The sequence below is a fragment of the Drosophila rhopaloa genome, unplaced genomic scaffold (genome assembly GCF_018152115.1).
Source record: "Drosophila rhopaloa isolate 14029-0021.01 unplaced genomic scaffold, ASM1815211v1 contig_6, whole genome shotgun sequence".
Lineage (NCBI taxonomy): Eukaryota > Metazoa > Arthropoda > Insecta > Diptera > Drosophilidae > Drosophila > Drosophila rhopaloa.
The window spans coordinates 22,561-35,740 of NW_025335156.1; the positions used below are offsets into that span (position 1 = coordinate 22,561).

Sequence of the window (13,180 nt, forward strand, 5' to 3'; positions counted from 1 at the left end):
TGGCCCTGCTAACCATATTCACATTACAAATTGTTTGAAAAATTGATATTGGCCCATTTGTACCCACCTCTTAAAGCTAAATTAGCCAAAATAGGTATTTTGCCGATTTCTTAAAAATAGTTTGCTTAACAAAAACGTTCTTAAAAAATATTTGTATATATGTGTTTACAAGTTTAAATGCGTTGTGCAAATCAAAATTATAGTTATGTTTAATAACAATTCGTTAGCAACTTATTATTGCTGTTTTCAGGTTCTTCGAAAGCCGCTACGCGAAACTGAAACTCAATGTCCCCCAAATTACTTGCGTGCATTACGGCAGTTCTTATTATACCCGTTACTCGTAGAGTAAAAGGGTATATTGTATTCGTGCAAAAGTATGTAACAGCTAGAAGGAAGCGTTTCCGACCCTATAAAGTATATATATTCTTGATCAGGGTCACTAGCCGAGTCGATATAGCCATGGTCTTTGGTTTGATGCATTAAGGAGAAGTTGCAATGTTGCGTTATTGAGATCTAAACCATATGCAATGCCCCTAAAGCTCGATTGCTTTACGATATGTGTATATGTACATACATATGCACATTTAACTTCTTGGGCTTAGCTTAGCCACCTATTCTACTACTCTTTCCTTTTTTCTTGTTTTCTATATTTCTACATTCTTTCTTATTCCTAACGGACTAATTCCAATCAACGTGCGTCACACACATGTTTTTGTTTTTGTGTGAAGAGACTCTCTCTTCAAGAGAGACACAGTGCGAGAGGGATGGTGACTGAGAGTGTTAGCTCGGCAGGCGATCGGTGGATTGACATGGCGTCAGTTTAATTTTGGACTCGGGCGAGGAAGCAGTCATGGTAAAATAAATAAAAAGTGAAGTGCATGATTTTAAAAAAAAGTGAAGTGAGTTTTCCGGAGCACATAAACAAAAAAATAATAATAATTACAGTAAAGTGAGGTCTTCGGAAAACATAAAATGTTTTTTTAAATAATAATATGAATAAATAAATGCATACATAAATACAAACACACATGCATACATAATTTGTTTGTAACCGTAGCTCGCAAATAACAATCGTGTTTCGCTTTGCGGGCTCTCGCTCTGAAAAGAACAGTTATTTTTGTTTTCATTTTAATTTGTTTTGTTTTTTTTTTGAATATTGTTTTTTCGCTTTGCGGGCTCTCGCTCTGAAAAGAACAGTTATTTTTTTTCATTTTAATTTGTTTTGTTTTTTTTTGAATATTGTTTTTTTTTTAATTTTGTTTTTTTTTTTAATTTATCATTGTTCATTAAATTGATTTTTTTTTCATATTTCAGAAAAAGCAACAAAGGAACAAAAAAGGAAAACAACGATATGATTTAATTTAATAAATAACAGAATACGTCGAAGTACGAAAGGTTAGTGGTAAAAAATGTTATTGATACTTGTTTGAAAAACTAATAAAATATTAAACTAAATACTAAAATATTATTATTACTAATAAATATTAACTATATACTGACTCATTAAAGTTCTAATAAAATATTCGTTTTACACAAAATAAATAAACGTTATATTTTGAAGATAAATGTATTGTTGTATGTAAATCATAATTTTAATTTAGTATAAATTTAAGTTTGCATTTTTTATTTTGTACAATTTTTTCTATGAACTTATTGTTTTTTTAATTATTTCATTAATAAAAAAGGTTTTCATATTTATATTTTTCAGGAAAACCTTCAAGAGATCGGAAAAAGTAATACGATTTATTTAAATACGGAGGTTAGTGCTAAAAAAATGTATTGTTTTTATTCCTCACATTTTTTCTTTATTCTCTTATTTATTTAATAGGAAACAGGGAAAATTAACAATTACAAAATTCGTTTCGAAGACATTTTTCTTAATTTTTTTTTTATAAAATTCAAAAAGTAAACTCTGTTTCGTTAATAAATAATGTTTTCTATTATCTAATAGGGAATGGCTCTTAAAATAGTAATAGTACAATTTTCTAAAAGTTCAAGATTAGTGGGGGTGTATATTTTTTTAATTAAAAAAATGTAACGGCAAATGTTATTTATTCAGGAATAAATAAGGGGGTAATTATGGATAACAAAGAGGTTTACGGGTAATTAAAGGCAAATTAAGAACAAAATTAAAATTTAAAATTTTATTATTTTAGCTTTGCTAACTTTATGTACATTACAAATTTATTTGTTTTTTTTAAGTAAGAAAAGCCCATCTAAGCTTACCTCTTCGAAATCAATAATTAAAAAGTTCGTTTGGCCGCATCTCAAAAATTGTTTTTATTAAAAAAAAAGTTTTCCAACCACTTAAAAATAATATTTAAAATATTAACAAATATGAACTATGTAAAAACATAAAATTGTGTTTATTCAGGAATAATTTCCGGGAAAAATATGGATAACAAATAGGTTACGGACAATTAATAAATTAAAATTTTAAAGTTGCACTGCTAACTCTGTGCACATAACAAATTAATTTTTTTTAGTAAGAAAAGGCCATTTGTGCACAAATTCGTTTTAGTAATAAATAAAAATTGTATATATTATATATACAGACTTGTCTTTAAATAATAAATTTCTAATGCTTTATTTGATTCAAACAACACTTTCTATTTCAAAGACGTATATATTGTTGTGTGTAAATCAAAATTTGACTTTTTAAATTTTAAATTAAATTTTATTTTATGAACGAAGTAAAACAGCGGTTACGATCGCATTTTCAAAATACAAAATTTTTAATATCAAATTTTGTGATAAAAAATCTTTAAGGTGATGGTATACATCCCATTATTGGCCAATCAATCTGACCTACCAAATTTCATAAGGATCGGCCGACTATATCCTATAGCTGCCATATTACTGATTGATCGAAAATGCCATAACTTTTTTGTTCGTAAAGTTAGGAAGCTGGGATTTTCTAAGGGTCTTATATTTGGCCAATCAATCCGACCTACCAAATGTCATAAGGATCGGCCGACTATATCCTATAGCTGCCATACAATTGATTGATCGGAAATGCCATAACTTTTTTGTTCGTAAGGTTTGGAAGCTGGTATTTTCTATGGGTTTTATATTTGGCCAATCAATCCGACCTACCAAATGTCATAAGGATCGGTCGACTATATCCTATAGCTGCCATACAACTGATTGATCGAAAATGCCATAACTTTTTGTTCGTAAAGTTAGGAAGCTGGGATTTTCTATGGGTTTTATATTTGGCCAATCAATCCGACCTACCAAATGTCATAAGGATCGGCCGACTATGCCCCTGATCTTTGGTAATAGGGAATGGGTGTACTTCAAATAGTAATAGTATAATTTTCTAAAAGTTTAAGATTAGTGGGGATGTACAAATTTTTTTTAATTAAAAAAAATGTAACGGCAAATGTTATTTATTCAGCAATAATTAAGGGAATAATTATGGATAACAAAGAGGTTTACGGGTAATTAAAGGCAAATAAAGAACAACAAAATTAAAATTTCAAAAGTTGCATTGCTAACTTTATGTACATTACAAATTTATTTGTTTTTATACCCTTGCAGAGGGTATTATAATTTTGGTCAAAAGTGTGCAACGCAGTGAAGGAGACATCTCCGACCCTATAAAGTATATATATTCTTGATCAGGATCACCTCCTGAGTTGATATAGCCATGTCCGTCTGTCCGTCTGTCTGTTTCTACGCAAACTAGTCTCTCAGTTTTAAAGCTATCGAGTTGAAACTTTGCACACACCCTTCTTTCCTTTGCACGCAGTATATAAGTCGGAACGGCCGGGATCGGCCGACTATATCCTATAGCTGCCATATAACTGAACGATCGGAAATGCCATAACTTTGGTGTTTGTAAAGTTAGGAAGTTGGGATTTTCTATGGGTTTTGTTAACTTTCCTTTCTTGTTTAAAGTAAGATAAGCCCATTTGAGCTAACCTCTTCAAAATCAATAATAAACAAGAAAGGAAAGCTAACTTCGGGCGGAACCGAAGTTGAAATACCCTTGCAGAATATTCTGCAAATTATATTCTCCAAAATTATTCATATGATGCATTCTTAATACTCATAAAAAATCCCAACTTCCTAACTTTAAAAACACCAAAGTTATGGCATTTCCAATCGTTCAGTTATGTGTATGGAAGCTATAGAATATAGTCGGCCGATCCTTATGAAATTTGATATGTCGGATTGATTGGCCAAAAATAAAACCCATAGAAAATCCCAACTTCCTAACTTAACAAACACCAAAGTTATGGCATTTCCGATCAATCAGTTATATAGCAGCTATAGGATATAGTCGGCCGATCCTTATGAAATTTGGTACGTCGGATTGATTGGCCAAATATAATACCCATAGAGAGTTCCAACTTCCTAACTTAACAAACAGCAGAGTTATGGCATTTCCGATCAATCAGTTATATGGCAGCTATAGGATATAGTCGTCCGATCCCGGCCGTTCCGACTTATATACTGCGTGCAAAGAAAAGAAGGGTGTGTGCAAAGTTTCAATTCGATATCTTTAAAACTGAGAGACTAGTTTGCGTAGAAACAGACAGACGGACAGACGGACAGACGGACATGGCTATATCAACTCAGGAGGTGATCCTGATCAAGAATATATATACTTTATAGGGTCGGAGATGTCTCCTTCACTGCGTTGCACCTTTTGACCAAAATTATAATACCCTCTGCAAGGGTATAAAAAGTTTGTTTGGCCGCATCTTAAAAATAGTTTTTATTAAAAAAAAACATTGCCAACCACTTAAAAATAATATTTTAAAAAAATTGTATTTATTCAGGAATAATTAACGGGTAAAATATGGATAACAAATAGGTCAATTAATAAATACAAATTTTAAAGTTGCACTGCTAAATATGTGCACATTAAAAATTTATTTTTTTTTAGTAAGAAAAGGCCGTTTGTGCATAAATTCGTTTCAGTAATAAATGAAAGTTGTATATATATACAGACTTTAAATAATAAATTTCTAATGCTTTATTCGTTTCAAACAAAATAAATACACTTTCTGTTGCAAAGATATATATTGTTGTGTGTAAATCAAAATTTAATTTTTTTAAATTTTAAATAAAATTTTTTTATGAACGAAGTAAAACAGCGGTGACGATCGCGTTCTCAACATACAAAATTTCTAGTATCAAATTTGTGATGAAAACTCATTAAGGTGGTGGTGTACATTCCATAAATTTAAATAAAATGGAACGGCAAATTTTATTTGTTCACTAATAATTACTGGCAAATAAAAAATTAAAATTTTAAAACTTGTATGTATATTACAAATTTAATTCTTTTTTTTTAATAAGTTAAGTACAGTAGCGCCTACATCTTCAAAACAAGTAATAAAAAAAGGTCGTTTGCCCACAACTTGGAAATAGTTCGTTTCAGCAAAAAACTTTGCCAGCTTATAAAAAAAATATTTTTATATATATTACTTTTATATATTTTTTAAATAAGTTAAGTACAGTAGCGCCTACATCTTCAAAATAAGTAATAAAAAAAGGTCGTTTGCCCACAACTTGGAAATAGTTCGTTTCAGCAAAAAACTTTGCCAGCTTATAAAATCAATATTTTTATATAAGTATTGATAAATTTAAATGTATTATGTAAAAACACTTTTTAACGATCGAGTTTTTAACATTTCTATTATCAAAGTTTGTGACGAAAAATGATTAAGGATTTAAGCATTCGTTTTTTAAATACACTTTTAAAAATTAAAAAGTATATAGCTGTCTGAATGCCTTATTAGATTTATGGCATAATTTATGAATAATTAACGGCAAATTATGGATGAAAAAGTTTAAGGATGAATAATGGCAAATTAAGAAAAAAAGGTTGCATTGTAATAGTGGCCCGTGCTAACCATATTCACATTACAAATTGTTTGAAAAATTGATATTGGCCCATTTGTACCCACCTCTTAAAGATAAATTAGCCAAAATAGGTATTTTGCCGATTTCTTAAAAATAGTTTGCTTAACAAAAACGTTCATAAAAAATATTTGTATATATGTGTTTACAAATTTAAATGCGTTGTGCAAATCAAAATTATAGTTATGTTTAATAACAATTCGTTGGCACCTTATTATTGCTGTTTTCAGGTTCACTGAAACTCGGTGTCCCCCAAATTACTTGCGTGCATTACGGCAGTTCTTATTTTTTTATAGGAAAGCAGGTATATCTGAATGGTGTCATCCAAGATTTGTACAAGTTTGGGTAGGCTGGGCTGCAATATAAAATCAAACTACAGTAAAGCCCTTCATCGATCCTTACATATAGTAATTTAAGAATTGGGCACGTGCACGTTGGTCAGCTACCTGTTATCGACCTTTGCGCTAACACCTTTTCCTGAACACGGTGTGGTCGCTCTGCTCCACGGTTTTCCGTGCTGACTGTCCAGGTAGCGCAGCAGTTTTTTGCGACTGCTGCCGTCCAATTTCTTCGAAATTAGGCAAGAGCGTGGCTTACACTATTTGAAGACCGCCGGGCATTTGGGTCCTTATTTGCGATTTGTTTTGATATTGTGATATATCTGAATGGTGTTATCCAAGATTTGTACAAATTTGGGTAGGCTGGGCTGCAATATAAAATCAAACTACAGTATAAGCCTTTAATCGATCCTTACATATAGCAATTTAAGAATTGCGCACGTGCACGTTGGTCAGCTACCTGACATCGACCTTTGCGCTAACACTTTTTCCTGAACACGCTGTGGTCGCTCTGCTCCACGATTGTCCGTATTGACTGTCCATTCTTGTCCAATTTCTTCGAAATTAGGCAAGAGCGTGGCTTACACTATTTAAAGACCGCCGGGCATTTGGGTCCTTATTTGCGATTTGTTTTGATATTGTGATCGCTTAGTTGTGCGCTTTACGGCGTTGTTCCTAGGACAAAGAAGATGCGCGCGGCATTCTCTTTATGTTGCTGTTTAAAAATTAATTTTTAAAAATTATATACTTAAATTATTAAAATTTTTATAAACGCAACCGTTTTATTTCGCGCTTTTACTTTCTTACTCACAGTTCGTTTTTGGTCGTACGCAAGCAAAACTAAACGCACTCTCATTTCATAAGGATCGGCCGACTATATCCTATAGCTGCCATATTACTGATTGATCGAAAATGCCATAACTTTTTTGTTCGTAAAGTTAGGAAGCTGGGATTTTCTAAGGGTCTTATATTTGGCCAATCAATCCGACCTACCAAATGTCATAAGGATCGGCCGACTATATCCTATAGCTGCCATACAATTGATTAATCGGAAATGCCATAACTTTTTTGTTCGTAAGATTTGGAAGCTGGTATTTTCTATGGGTTTTATATTTAGCCAATCAATCCGACCTACCAAATGTCATAAGGATCGGCCGACTATGCCCCTGATCTTTGGTAATAGGGAATGGGTCTACTTCAAATAGTAATAGTACAATTTTCTAAAAGTTCAAAATTAGTGGGGGTGTACAAAATTTTTTTAATTAAAAAAAATGTAACGGCAAATGTTATTTATTCAGCAATAATTAAGGGAATAATTATGGATAACAAAGAGGTTTACGGGTAATTAAAGGCAAATTAAGAACAACAAAATTAAAATTTCAAAAGTTGCATTGCTAACTTTATGTACATTACAAATTTATTTGTTTTTATACCCTTGCAGAGGGTATTATAATTTTGGTCAGAAGTTTGTAACGCAGTGAAGGAGACGTTTCCGACCCTATAAAGTACAGTGGCTCACAGCTTAAAGTATGCACTTCAAACCCCTAACTTCAAACTTCCATAGTGTTAAAACTATTAGGCGTACTGCAACAAATGTCGTGTCAAATTAAAGATGATATTGTTTAGATTAAATTAGTGACTTCATTTATTGTCTACTTCTTCGTTTTATAACCAAAACATAACAAAATAATAAAATACTGCTTATTTCTACCTCACAGCTTATTTTATGCAGCACCAAAAATATAAAAATATTTGGAAAGTATTTATTTTTTTTTGTTTGTTTAGTATTTAGTGTGGTAGCCTTTAGTGTCTATTACCGCTTGAAGCCTTTTTGGCATCGAATCCACTAATTTTTTTGTCAGATCGGCTGATATAATGCTCCTCTCTTTGAAAAGAGCATCCTTCAGCTGGTTTTGGTTCGAAATGGAGTATTTTCGAATATTATTCTCCAAAATTGCTCACAAATTTTCGATCACGTTTAGTTCTGGAGATTGAGACGGCGGAATCATCACATGGGGACAGTTGTAGCTCAGCCAAGACTGCACAATACCCGCCTTGTGCTTTGGATCATTGTAATGATAAAAACGGAAATTTGACCTTATTCCCAGATCCTCCGCACTTTGCAACAAATTGTCCTTGAGAATATTGAGATATTTCATTTTGTCCATTGTAGACTCAAAAAAGTCCAGTTTTCCCGGACCTGCAGCGGACATACAGGCCCAAACCATCTCGTGCCCACCACCGTGCTTTGCTGTAGCCTTTAAGTTCTGCTTCTGTTGCTCCGTATTAGCTTTTAGCCAAACATAAGCATTTCCGTCCGATCCAAAAATGTTAAATTTTGATTCATCTGCAAAAATTACAGTGTTCCAAAAGTCTGGTGTCATCAATAGGTGAGCTTTGGCATATGTTAGCATGGACAACTTATTTTTTGGGGCATATAAATGGCACACATGCACCCCTGTATGAGAATGCATGAACACGCATACATACAAAGCCCAATTCAAGCGCAGGCCAACCTTCTTTAAAATGCGCGTCTCTGCGACTGAACGACCGAACTCGAGCGCGAGCGTCAAAATAAGAATTAGAACGAGAGCGAAAAAACCCGAAGGCACACGAAGTGTCGGGGCCTGCCGATTCCAGCACTGGGGCTCCCCGAGTGAAAAATTTTGTGACCAAATTCGTTGTATGAAATGACCAGTCTATATGTTGTATGGTTAGTGGTTGCTGTTTAAAAATTAATTTTCAAAAATTATATACTTAAATTATTAAAATTTTTATAAACGCAACCGTTTTATTTCGCGCTTTTACTTTCTTACTCACAGTTCGTTTTTGGTCGTACGCAAGCAAAACTAAACGCACTCTCATTTCATAAGGATCGGCCGACTATATCCTATAGCTGCCATACAATTGATTAATCGGAAATGCCATAACTTTTTTGTTCGTAAGGTTTGGAAGCTGGTATTTTCTATGGGTTTTATATTTGGCCAATCAATCCGACCTACCAAATGTCATAAGAATGTCATAACCCATAGAAAATTCCAACTTCCTAACTTTACAAACACCAAAGTTATGGCATTTCCGATCAATCAGTTATATGGCAGCTATAGGATATAGTCGGCCGATCCCGGCCGTTCTGACTTATATACTGCGTGCAAAGGAAAGAAGGGTGTGTGCAAAGTTTCAATTCGATAGCTTTAAAACTGAGAGACTAGTTTGCGTAGAAACAGACAGACGGACAGACATACGGACAGACAGACGGACAGACGGACATGGCTATATCAACTCAGGAGGTGATCCTGATCAAGAATATATATACTTTATAGGGTCGGAGATGTCTCCTTCACTGCGTTGCACACTTTAAACCATTTTTTTTAGTAAGAAAAGGCCGTTTATGCATAAATTCGTTTCAGTAATAAATGAAAGTTGTATATATATACAGACTTGAAATAATAAATTTCTAATGCTTTATTCGTTTCAAACAAAATAAATACACTTTCTGTTGCAAAGATATATATATTGTTGTGTGTAAATCAAATTTTATTTTTTTTAAATTTTTAATAAAATTTTTTTTATGAACGAAGTAAAACAGCGGTGACGATCGCGTTTTCAACATACAAAATTTCTAGCATCAAATTTTGTGATGAAAACTCATTAAGGCTGTGGTGTGCATTCCATAAATTTAAATAAAATGGAACGGCAAATTTTATTTGTTCACTAATAATTACTGGCAAATAAAAAATTAAAATTTTAAAACTTGTATGTATATTACAAATTTAATTCTTTTTATACCCGTTACTCGTAGAGTAAAAGGGTATATTGTATTCGTGCAAAAGTATGTAACAGCTAGAAGGAAGCGTTTCCGACCCTATAAAGTATATATATTCTTGATCAGGGTCACTAGCCGAGTCGATATAGCCATGGTCTTTGGATTGATGCAATAAGGAGAAGTTGCAATGTTGCGTTATTGAGATCTAAACCATATGCAATGCCCCTAAAGCTCGACTGCTTTACGATATGTGTATATGTACATACATATGCACATTTAACTTCTTGGGCTTAGCTTAGCCACCTATTCTACTACTCTTTCCTTTTTTCTTGTTTTCTATATTTCTACATTCTTTCTTATTCCTAACGGACTAATTCCAATCAACGTGCGTCACACACATGTTTTTGTTTTTGTGTGAAGAGACTCTCTCTTCAAGAGAGACACAGTGCGAGAGGGATGGTGACTGAGAGTGTTAGCTCGGCAGGCGATCGGTGGATTGACATGGCGTCAGTTTAATTTTGGACTCGGGCGAGGAAGCAGTCATGGTAAAAAAAATAAAAAGTGAAGTGCATGATTTAAAAAAAAAGTGAAGTGAGTTTTCCGGAGCACATAAACAAAAAAATAATAATAATTACAGTAAAGTGAGGTCTTCGGAAAACATAAAAATTTTTTTAAATAATAATATGAATAAATAAATGCATACATAAATACAAACACACATGCATACATAATTTGTTTGTAACCGTAGCTCGCAAATAACAATCGTGTTTCGCTTTGCGGGCTCTCGCTCTGAAAAGAACAGTTAGTTTTTTTTCATTTTAATTTGTTTTTTTTTTTTTGAATATTTTTTTTTTTCGCTTTGCGGGCTCTCGCTCTGAAAAGAACAGTTATTTTTTTTTTCATTTTAATTTGTTTTTTTTTTTTTGAATATTGTTTTTTTTTAATTAATTTTTTTTTTTTTAATTTATCATTGTTCATTAAATTTATTTTTTTTTTTCATATTTCAGAAAAAGCAACAAAGGAACAAAAAAGGAAAACAACGATATGATTTAATTTAATAAATAACAGAATACGTCGAAGTACGAAAGGTTAGTGGTAAAAAATGTTATTGATACTTGTTTGAAAAACTAATAAAATATTAAACTAAATATTAAAATATTATTATTACTAATAAATATTAACTATATACTGACTTATTAAAGTTCTAATAAAATATTCGTTTTACACAAAATAAATAAACGTTCTATTTTGAAGATAAATGTATTGTTGTATGTAAATCATAATTTTAATTTAGTATAAATTTAAGTTTGCATTTTTTATTTTGTACAATTTTTTCTATGAACTTATTGTTTTTTTAATTATTTCATGAATAAAAAAGGTTTTCATATTTATATTTTTCAGGAAATCCTTCAAGAGATCGGAAAAAGTAATACGATTTATTTAAATACGGAGGTTAGTGGTAAAAAAATGCATTGTTTTTATTCCTCACATTTTTTCTTTATTCTTTTATTTATTTAATAGGAAACAGGGAAAATTAACAATTACAAAATTCGTTTCGAAGACATTTTTCTTAATTTTTTTTTTTTATAAAATTCAAAAAGTAATCTCTGTTTTGTTAATAAATAATGTTTTATATTAGCTAATAGGGAATGGCTCTTAAAATAGTAATAGTACAATTTTCTAAAAGTTCAAGATTAGTGGGGGTGTATATTTTTTTAATTAAAAAAATGTAACGGCAAATGTTATTTATTCAGGAATAAATAAGGGGGTAATTATGGATAACAAAGAGGTTTATTGTATATATTATATATACAGACTTGTCTTTAAATAATAAATTTCTAATGCTTTATTCGATTCAAACAACACTTTCTATTTCAAAGACGTATATATTGTTGTGTGTAAATAACAAAATTTGACTTTTTTAAATTTTAAATTAAATTTTATTTTATGAACGAAGTAAAACAGCGGTTACGATCGCATTTTCAAAAATAATAAATTTTTAATGCTTTATTCGTTTCAAACAAAATAAATACACTTTCTGTTGCAAAGATATATATATTGTTGTGTGTAAATCAAAATTTGATTTTTTTAATTTTGAATAAAATATTATAATTATTATTAATTATTATAATATTTTTATGAACGAAGTAAAACAGCGGTGACGATCGCGTTTTCAACATACAAAATTTCTAGCATCAAATTTTGTGATGAAAACTCATTAAGGCTGTGGTGTGCATTCCATAAATTTAAATAAAATGGAACGGCAAATTTTATTTGTTCACTAATAATTACTGGCAAATAAAAAATTAAAATTTTAAAACTTGTATGTATATTACAAATTTAATTCTTTTTATACCCGTTACTCGTAGAGTAAAAGGGTATATTGTATTCGTGCAAAAGTATGTAACAGCTAGAAGGAAGCGTTTCCGACCCTATAAAGTATATATATTCTTGATCAGGGTCACTAGCCGAGTCGATATAGCCATGGTCTTTGGTTTGATGCATTAAGGAGAAGTTGCAATGTTGCGTTATTGAGATCTAAACCATATGCAATGCCCCTAAAGCTCGATTGCTTTACGATATGTGTATATGTACATACATATGCACATTTAACTTTTGGGTTAGCTTAGCCACCTATTCTACTACTCTTTCCTTTTTTCTTGTTTTCTATATTTCTACATTCTTTCTTATTCCTAACGGACTAATTCCAATCAACGTGCGTCACACACATGTTTTTGTTTTTGTGTGAAGAGACTCTCTCTTCAAGAGAGACACAGTGCGAGAGGGATGGTGACTGAGAGTGTTAGCTCGGCAGGCGATCGGTGGATTGACATGGCGTCAGTTTAATTTTGGACTCGGGCGAGGAAGCAGTCATGGTAAAAAAAATAAAAAGTGAAGTGCATGATTTAAAAAAAAAGTGAAGTGAGTTTTCCGGAGCACATAAACAAAAAAATAATAATAATTACAGTAAAGTGAGGTCTTCGGAAAACATAAAATGTTTTTTTAAATAATAATATGAATAAATAAATGCATACATAAATACAAACACACATGCATACATAATTTGTTTGTAACCGTAGCTCGCAAATAACAATCGTGTTTCGCTTTGCGGGCTCTCGCTCTGAAAAGAACAGTTATTTTTTTTTTCATTTTAATTTGTTTTTTTTTTTTTTGAATTGTTGTTTTTCGCTTTGCGGGC

The 13,180-nt window shown here is 31.6% G+C and overlaps 1 long non-coding RNA gene across 7 annotated transcripts in view; it reads left to right on the forward strand.

Moving 5' to 3' along the window:
* The first annotated feature begins 403 nt into the window (after positions 1-403).
* Positions 404-13,180, forward strand: part of LOC123038099 — a 42,412-nt gene continuing 29,635 nt past the window's right edge. For 2 of the 7 annotated variants that reach the window (XR_006417752.1, XR_006417753.1), the window contains exons 1-5: positions 406-853; positions 1,315-1,395; positions 1,709-1,759; positions 10,989-11,069; positions 11,383-11,433. This is a non-coding gene — a long non-coding RNA (uncharacterized LOC123038099). Of the gene's footprint in view, positions 854-1,314; positions 1,396-1,708; positions 1,760-10,230; positions 10,573-10,988; positions 11,070-11,382; positions 11,434-12,642; positions 12,904-13,180 lie in introns of those variants that run through there. The other 5 variants (XR_006417758.1, XR_006417755.1, XR_006417754.1 and 2 more) reach the window with 5 other exon arrangements.